The 10,059-nt window shown below is 40.9% G+C and overlaps 1 pseudogene; it reads right to left on the reverse strand.

Moving 5' to 3' along the window:
- Window positions 1-2,620: 2,620 nt before the first annotated feature.
- LOC103591343 lies at window positions 2,621-4,346 on the reverse strand (annotated as a pseudogene).
- Window positions 4,347-10,059: the final 5,713 nt, after the last annotated feature.

A 10,059-nucleotide genomic window follows, 5' to 3' on the forward strand; every position in this document is an offset into this window, starting at 1 on the left:
CCGGTCATCTTTAAAAAAAAAAAAAAAAAAAAAAAAAAAACCCCCTTCCCGGTCTTTTTTTAAAAAAAAAAAAAAAAAAAAAAAAGATCCCCTTACCGGTCATCTTTAAAAAAAAAAAAAAAAAAAGAAAAGAAAAAGTATTCTTTCTCTACATAAGAAAGAATGAGGAAGTAAAAAAAAACAAAAACAAAAAAAAGGCACTGGAAAGTATGTATGGAGGGGTTTAATATATATACATATTTGCTTGATTCAGAAAGTACATCTGGAAGGATACACAAGAAAATAACATTCTGGTTGCCTCTGGGTAAAGGGTGGCTGGGGACAGAGATGAAAAGGAGACTTTTCACTGCAGAAAGATGAATAAAAATTTTAAAGATACAGAGATTACAAGGTAAAGAGGCAGGTCAGGACAGATAGCTGATGTAATAAAGTCTTTCACTTCACAACTGGAAATAAGTTTAGAATTCCAAATAAAAAGTAAAAATGTTCTGTGTTAAATATTTTACAGGGCCTAGCATTGTGTCCTTCCCATGACAGGAGTTTAATACATATTTGTTGGTTGGGTGGATGGTTAGATGGATGTGTAAAGTATAAATTTAATTTGATTATAATAAGAGCAATAGGGTCAGATGAATAGCTACTTTCATCTTAACCTGGAAATAGAATTTAGATTACACATTTCCAAAAAACTCTATCTAGATTACCTGTTTTATTGGTCATATACCACTTTACAGAATTATACTATGTTCAGCCAAATAATTTATTATTGTTTTAAGAAATAAAACATATAAAGAACAAGCAGTTTTATTTAAAGTGTGGATTACAGAGTTCTTTTTCTTATTTTTAACAACTGCAAAACTAATTTTTATCTATGGTGAAGTAGCTATCAGATAAAAGTTGCAATAATATCTGTCATCTTGTTTACTGACTAATTTCTGTTTAATACGAGAGTACAAAATACTGAATGTATTTTGTTCCTGTCTTACTTTCTCTTTCGTGTTCAGGCCCTAATCTACTATCTGATATCATTTAAAAGATGACTGCACAATTAAAAATTATTTTTAAAAAATATTTACCAGAATGCCTGGAACACAGTAGGCACTCAAAACCTGTTATAGAAGAGTACTGTGTTCTATCATTTTTCTTATATTTCTTGTAATATTTATAATTACAATCATTTTTTTTTTTTTACCAGTTAGCTCACATGGTGGAAGCATAGTATTACCAATACAAATAGTGTTTTGACACTAATAACTCACCATTGTGCTTTACAAAGAAGAATCCCAATAGTGCAATGCATATATCCACAGACTACCTGGCAATTATTGGAAGGAGAGATAGAATTAAGACAGTTAAAATTCAGAAACCGGTTCTGAACATATTTTTGCTAAATTCTAACCTCAGAGTTCCTGGTGAAACATGTGCTAATGCTACAGGCTCCTATAAAATAAGAATACTTAGGGTTTTCTCCCTTTTATTTCTGTTGCCATCATCATACCTAGAAACCCAGGGTCATGCTACTTTATTTTCTCTAGTCCAAATGTTTGGGTCAAAACACCCATCTCCTATTTCCTTACCACAACTGAATTTTTTTTTTTTTTCAGCTGAAGAAAATAAACTTCACTGCAAACTGTCTGAAAATTGTTTCTCAATAACTTCTTAGCATCTAGATACCACACACCTGACCTATAGGAGCATTTACCTACCAGAACAAGCATCTTGCCTGATTCAAGTACAAAAAGCAAATTCCCCAATACTAAACACCTTTCTTTTACCTATTTTAAATTTTCCTCTTAAAATAAGGATCTCCCACTCAGTTCCACTGTGGAAGGCAGAATAAGTTTGCAGATATGTTCGTATCCTAATCCCCTGTATCAGCCCATTTTTGTTGCTTGTAACAAAATACACGGAACGAGGTGATTTATAAAGAAAATGAAATTTATTGCTACAGTTTCTGAGGCTGGGAAGTCCAAAGTCCATCTGGTGGTGGCAACAGGGACCCAGGTGTCTCACATTGCAAGGTGGTGGAAGCAGAGAGAGCAGAGACAGACTCTCCTCTTCTTTCAAAGCCCTCAGAACCACACCCCTGACCACCATTTTTAATCCATTCACTACTGCATGGTCCTACAATGCAATCATCTCTTCAAGGTTCCACCTTTCAATTACCATAATAGGATTTTCCACCCTGTTAACAGTCACAGTGGGGGCTAAGTTTCTCATACATAAAAGTTGGGGGACACAATTCAAGCTTCAATGAGTTTTGGGGGGACATACTTCAATCCACTACATCCCCAGAACCTGTGAACATGTTGCATTACATGGCAAAAGGAACTTGCAGGTGTGATTAAGGTTAAGGACCCTGAGATGGGGAAAGTAGCCTGTATTACCCAAGTGGGCCCAGTCTAATCACACTAGTCCTTAAAAGTGGAGGACATGTCCCGATCATGGTCAGAGAGAGATGGGATGATTGAAGAAAAGGCAGAGAGATGTGATCGATAGGTTTTGAACATAACCAGCGTGGGACTGGGACTAACTTTGGCCCCCCTGTCAGGAAGTCCCCCTCCTCCCTTCCATAGGGCACTAATTGTATCTTTCTTTAATTGGGGCAGGGTTCTTTACTGCAACTGGGACTGGCATAGCCGGTCCTGCTACCACCTCTCAATTCTATCAAAAACTCTCAGAACTAAATCAAGAAATGAACCAAGTGAAAGCATCTCCTCCCTCCAGCGACAAGGACAGCTCACTGGCGACAGTCGCTTTACAGAACCGTCGGGCCCTTGACCTTCTTACAGCCGAGAAGGGAGGCACCTGCCTCTTCTTGGGGGAGCAATGGACTTCTCCTTTTGGGAGATGGACTCTGCCTTCTGGGAGACCGGCTCCTACTCCTCTTGTACCGCAGTGTGGGAGAGCGATGGGGCTTGTCCAAGTCTCGGTAGCTTCTCCTGCGGTGATCAGGTGATGGCACTCTTTCCAACTTGTCATCCTTCTCTTCCTCCTCTTCACTGGACTCCACATCATCCATGTCCTCTTCTAGAGCACTAACTCGAGGCCCCAGTTGCTCAGCTTCCTCTAGCATACAGCGTTTCTGTAGCCGGGGCAGAATGATATCACAGACTCTCTCGCTGTGCAATAGTTCATCAATAAACTCATCTACATGCATCAGCTCAAACGCCCCACTTCGGTGCTGGCTCTTGATTTTTCGATGGTCATTGTACAAAGGCTCCAAGTTCTTGTAGCAATCAATTGCGGTGCCTGTCAGCCTCATGTAGAGCGCCCCCAACATGCGGACATACTTGAAATCTTCATTTTTGATAAACTCTACAATAATATCCTTCTCGGGTTGAATCTGAAGCATCTTCAAGGTTAAACATAGAAAGGGAGTCGGTTTTATGTTGCCACCGTAGACACCACCAACAAACCGTAACCCCATGGCTTTATCGACTACAAGTTCAGCCGTAAGTCCAAAACACTCCTCTTTCCAGTACCTGGACTCATAGATTCGCGTACGAATCACCTTCTCCACCAGATGCTGAGGGTCGGTGCCGTGGACGCTGTGCGCATCCTTCACCGTGCGGCTGGCCATCTTGGCACGCCTTCAGTTCTGTTTCCGTCGGGTCCTTCAATACGTCAAGTCCAGGTTAAAAAACACCGAGTCGGACTGGGAAACGTGGAGGATGTCTCACACAAACTGCTTCGGCGACCGTCTTGAAATCGGAAACGCTGCAGCATAAGACACGCTTCTGTGAACTGCGTCGCGGACGATCAAGCTTTATTAAAGGAAAGAACTCTGCTGGGCTGCACCCAAAACGGAGAGCGGCAGCCCGAGTTGCAGAGAGTAGCACCAGGTCTCGGGGTGGGAGAGCTTATATAGGCTGCAGGGAGCCAGGGCCTGCTGATGCAATCAGGGTGGAAAATTGCGTGTATGCAGAAGCAAAAGGGTTTCTGTTTCACAGAGGTCACAAGGCTTCTCCTAAGGCAAAGGGGGGAGGGGTGGAGACCATTTTGTGCTTGGGCTTGCCTAAAATGGCACTGGTTATGTTCAAAACCTATCAGTGATATTAATGGGTTTGAATGGAGAAATGGGGCCACAAGACAAGGAATGTGGTGGTTACTAGAACCTGGAAGAGGCAAAGAGACAGATTTTCTCCTAGAGGCCTCCAAAAGAAATGCAGCCATTCCTACACCTTTATTTTGGCCTGGTGAGACTTGGATTGGATTTCTGACCTACCACAAAGTTTATGGTAATTTGTTACAGCTGTAGAAAACTAATACATCCACTTTGTAGGCTGAGAATATTCTTAATCCCCAGCTGATTTTCATTGCAATAGTGAATAGTACCTTTGAATCTTAATAAATGATTTAGCGCTTTCAAGTTGAGGTAACAGAAAATTTCCAGAGTTTTCTGAAATGGTTCATCCAGCTGCTTCCCCTTCAAGTTGCAGGAATTTGTCTAGTCATTTCATAATACACAATTACCTTAAACATGTTGGAGGGCACTTCAAAATGTTCATGGAAAAATAGAATTAAAAGATAATACAAATCTTTCCATGAACTTTTCATTTATTTATTTTTTTTAAAGATGACCGGTAAGGGGATCTTAACCCTTGACTTGGTGTTGTCAGCACCATGCTCACCCAGTGAGCTAACTGGCCATCCCTATATAGGATCCGAACCCGTGGCCTTGGTGTTATCAGCACCACATTCTCCCGAGTGAGCCACGGGCCGGCCCCTCCATGAACTTTTTAAAGACCCCTTTTTACAACAATGACATATATACAAAGGGTCTTCAAAGTTGTCAGCACCATGATAATACAAATCTTTCCATGAACTTTTTATTTATTTATTTTTTTTAAAGATGACCGGTAAGGGGATCTTAACCCTTGACTTGGTGTTGTCAGCACCATGCTCACCCAGTGAGCTAACTGGCCATCCCTATATAGGATCCGAACCCGTGGCCTTGGTGTTATCAGCACCACATTCTCCCGAGTGAGCCACGGGCCGGCCCCTCCATGAACTTTTTAAAGACCCCTTTTTACAACAATGACATATATACAAAGGGTCTTCAAAAAGTTCACGGAAGATTCTTATCTGTCAATTCTATTTTTCTATGAACATATTGAAGTACCCTCATATAAAATTAGCACGTGTATAGTAAGAGGATTATTATAAATGGACAAAGAGTTTTTTTCTGATTAAATTCTATTTCCTCAGACCTCCTTAAGGATCTGCTGCACCAATCATCTTCTCACTACCTAATATTAACCACTCCTTTACCACTGGGATCTCTGCCCTTAGGCTGTAAAATAGTGCAGGTCTGTTTCATTGTGGGAGAAAAAATTAAGTACATCCCTTTTTATCCTCAGCACAGCTTCTCTTCTCTTGTCCCTCCTCAGGGAAACCTTCCCTAAATTATCATCTCCTCCTCACTGTGGTAACTGCCGCCATTCTCATTGGAATATGAGCTCCTCTAGGGTCTTCTTGTTTCCTGGGGGACTATACCCAGCTTCTTGAAGATTTTTGAGATGATGAGTGACTTATCAAACTGACACTTTATAAAAATTAATCTGGGAGTGGTGTGCAGGACTGACTGGATTGGGTAGAGCCTGGAGGCAGGGGAACTAGATGAGAAGGCATACGAGTATGAGCACAAAATGACAATAGCCTGACTTATTGCCTTGGCAATGGAAAGGAAGAAAATCCAGGAGAAATATTTCAGAGGAAGTATTTAGTGACAGAATTTGATGACACACTAAGGAAGAGAGAAAAATAGTCAGAGATGACTCAAAGGTTTCAGGCCTGGGAAACTAGAAGGTAATAACATTCTTAACACAAATGGGGTAATCTGGTATTGAAATAGGTTTGGGAGGGAGATGAAGCATTTAATTTTAGACGTGGAGCATGTTTCAATTAAAAGCAGAGATGTCCTACAGGCAGTTGGAAGACTGGGCCCTGAAATCAAAAGAGAAATCAGGATTGAGACTATAGATTAGGGAATTGTTTTCAGAAATGTAATAACAAAACCTACTAAAGTTGATTGATTAACTAAAGTAGTTAATCAATATTTGTCAAATGAATAAATGTCTTTATAATTTTCCCTCTATTCAAATACCCAGCTCAAGTACTAGGATGCTCAAGACACTCACCTGCACTCCAGACTATCTCCCTGTCCCCACCCTGAGTAACCCCATCTGTTTTCTCTGTTCCTTCTTCCCATTTGATACATTGCTAGATATTACAAAAACGTGCTTTTTAATCTTAGGGGCCTTTGATGACACTCTGAACTCCTTTTAAGTCATCTCATATTGACATTCTGTAGAACACCATACAACAGATTTTCTAAGCCTCTTCATTTTTCTCAACCCTCTAACCTGATCTTCCTTTCTTAGCCTTACCTTCGTTCTTGGCAGTCACTTTGCCTCCCAATTTATTTATAAAATCTGGGCTATTTAATACAACTTCTGTTTTAATCCAATTTCTTTTATTTTCACCACTTTCATTTTTGTTTCCCTGTTTTTTCCTTTCCAAGGTTGTATCTGTGCCTTTGATTATACTTTTTTAAAAAAATCATATTTCTTTCAACATCTAGGACTTTATAGCTTGACTTTCTTCTCCAATATCTCCCCCACTTCAGTTTCTTTTTTCTTTTGGCCTACTAACAAAGGCCTCCCTTCTCCTTAAAAAGTTTCCCTCCACTTTGATTCCCTCAAGTACCACCTTATCACTCTCATTTTTTTAAACTAATAGTAGTGGATTGAATTATGTCCCCCCAAAACTCCCTGGAACTTGAATTGTGTCCCCCAAGTTTTATGTATTAGAAACTTAGTCCCCACTGTGTTAAACTAATAGTAGTGGATTGAATTATGTCCCCCCAAAACTCCCTGGAACTTGAATTGTGACCCCAAGTTTTATGTATTAGAAACTTAGTCCCCACTGTGACTGTTAACAGGGTGGAAAATTCTATTATGGTAATTGAAAGGTGGAGCCTTGAAGAGGTGATTAGATTGTAGGACCATGCAGTAATGAATGGATTAAAAATGGTGATCAAGGGTGTGGTTCTGAGTGCTTTAGAGGAGAGTCTGCCTTTTGCTCTCTCTGCTCTCTCTGCTTCCACCATCTTGCAGTGGAGACACCTGGGTCACTGTTGCCACCACCAGATGGACTTTGGACTTCCCTGCCTCAGAAACTGTAAGCAATAAATTTCATTTTCTTTATAAATCACCCAGTTCAGTGTACTGTGGTATAAGCAAAAAAATGGACTAATACAGAAAATTGGTACCAGAGAAGTGGGTTGTTGCTTATAATAGATACTTGAAAATGTGGAAATAGCTTTGGAACTGGGTGTTGAGGAGAGGTTGGAGGAGTTTGGAGGACTCAGAAGAAGAGAAAAGACGGAAAGTTTGGACTGTCATAGAGACTGGTTACATGGTGGCAAGCAGAATGCTGATAGAAATATGGATTGTAAAGACCATTCTAAGGAGGTCTCACATAGAAAAAAGGAGTTTATTGGAAACTGGGGCAAAGATCACCCTTGCCATGAACAGGCAAGGAACTTGGCTGCATTATGTCCATACCCCAGGACTTTGTGGAAGTTGGAACTTAAGAGTTGTGAACCAGAGCATTTGGCTGAAGAAATTTCTAAGCAGCAAAACATTCAAGAAGCTGCATGGCTACTTGTAACAGCCTACACTGAGTTATGGCAGCAAAGGCATAACATAAAGGCAGAATTTAAAAGGGAAGCAAAGCATAAAACTTTTGAAAATGTGCAGCCTGGCCATGTGGTAAAGAAGAAGAGAGCATGCAATGGTGCAGCCCAGCTATTCTTAGCTGAGATTAGTGCAAATGAAAGGAAATATCAAGAGAAGGAGGAAAAAGCCCTGAAGGTACTGTAGAAACCTCTGGGGCCAGTCCTTCCATTTCAGGCCCAAAAGCCTAGGGAGACAAAATGGTTTTGTGGAACAGGCCTGAGGCACCTTTCACGGACTCGCAACCGAGGGCCACCTTGGGAAACTGCTTCTAGCACCAGCACCCCAGTTGCTTTGGCTGCTCTAGCCATGGCTAACTTGGCCCCACGTGTGGCTGGACCTGCAGCTTTGGAAAATACAAGCCAGAAGCCTTGGCAGAGTCCACATGGTGTTAGGTCTTCAGTCTCACAGAATGCCAGAGCTGGGAAGGCTTGAGAGCCTCTGCCATGATTTCAAAGGATGTATGGAAAAGTCTAGGGGCCCAGGAAGAGATCTGTCGCAGGGGCAGAGTCGCCACAGACAGCCTTTGCTAGAGCAGTGCTGAGTGGAAATGTGGGGTCATAGTTGCAGCAGAGAAACTCCATCAGCGCCATGCCTAGTGGAGGTGTGAGAGCAGGACTGCCATTGAGACCCCAGACTTGTGGAGCTACCCAGTGCAATGCCAGCTTGTGAGAACTAAAGCATCACCTGAGACGAAGAAAGCCATAGGAATGGGGCTGCCAGAGGACTTGGGGACCCAACCCTCTACACCAGCATGCAGAGGACATTGAACATGGAATCAAGGTACCTAATTCACCAGCTTTGCGATTTAATGTCTGCCCTGCTGGTTTTCGGACTTGTTTGGGACCTGTTTTTCCTTTCTTTTGGCCTATTTCTCCCTTTCAGAATGAAAAACTATACTGTATATTTGTCCTGCCGTTGTATCTTGGAAGTAGATAACTTGTATTGATTTCACAGATGGGACTTTGAACTTTTGTCTCTTGAGTTGAAACAAGTTAAGACTTTGGGGATTAAACGAATGTATATCTGCATGTGAAAAGGACATGAGTTTTGGGGGCCAGAGGCAGAAAGTAGTGGATTGAATTATGTCCCCCCAAAACCCCCTGGAACTTGAATTGTGTCCCCCCAGTTTTATGTATTAGAAACTTAGTCCCCACTGTGACTGTTCAGAGGGTGGGAAATCCTGTTATGGTAGTTGAAAGGTGGAGCCTTGAAGAGGTGATTGGATTGTAGGACCATGCAGTAGTGAATGGATTAAAAATGGTGGTCAAGGGCGTGGTTCTGAGGGCTTTAAAAGAAGAGGAGAATCTGTCTTTTGCTCTCTCTGCTCTCTCTGCTTCCACCATCTTGCAATGGAGACCACTGGGTCACCGTCGCCACCACCAGATGGACTTTGGACTTCCCTGCCTCAGAAACTGTAAGCAATAAATTTCATTTTCTTTATAAATCACCCAGTTCAGCGTACTGTGGTATAAGCAAGAAAAACGGACTAATACACTAATATAAACTTTATATTGTAAAGTTGTATAAACATAACAACTATGTGTAGTTTTGATAGTGGTTTGAAATCTTTCTTTCTTTCTTTTTTTTTTTTTTAAAAGATGACCGGTAAGGGGATGTTAACCTTTGACTTGGTGTTGTTAGCACCACGCTCTCCCAAGTGAGCTAACCGGTCATCCTTATATAAGGATCCAAACCCGTGTCCTTGATGTTATCAACATCTAAAAGATGACCGGTAAGGGGATGTTAACCTTTGACTTGGTGTTGTTAGCACCACGCTCTCCGGTCATCCTTATATAAGGATCCAAACCCGTGTCCTTGATGTTATCAACATTGCACTCTCCCAAGTGAGCCACGGGCTAGCCCAGTAATATCCTGAAGAAGAAAGAACCGGACCTTCTTCTGTGAATACTGTCATCAGAGTTAGATGTCGATATTAAAAAATTGGCTAATTTTTTTTCTAGTAATCATCTAGAGGAATTTTTTTTCTTTTCATGTTTTTAAGATCTTTCTAATTCAAAAGGGTGATACATATTCATGTTCATTGTAGAGATAACTACAAACTAGTATGAAAGTCAGATGTAATTTGTACCACTCAGAAGGTGACCTAGAACTGCTTCTGATTCAAGATACACTCAGAAGCAGACATAAGAGTTTAAAAATCATAGGTTTGGAGTTATTTAATATTAGGACAAAAATTCCCCACATAAATCAAGTGTACTCTAGCCCAGTAATAACAGTGTTTATTATAATGCCTCTAAATCATTAAGAAAGAATAAAATTATGTTCAATGTACTCATTATTTCAGGAGTCTGAG

The sequence above is a fragment of the Galeopterus variegatus genome, unplaced genomic scaffold (genome assembly GCF_000696425.1).
Source record: "Galeopterus variegatus unplaced genomic scaffold, G_variegatus-3.0.2 Scaffold54, whole genome shotgun sequence".
Taxonomy (NCBI): Eukaryota; Metazoa; Chordata; class Mammalia; order Dermoptera; family Cynocephalidae; genus Galeopterus; species Galeopterus variegatus.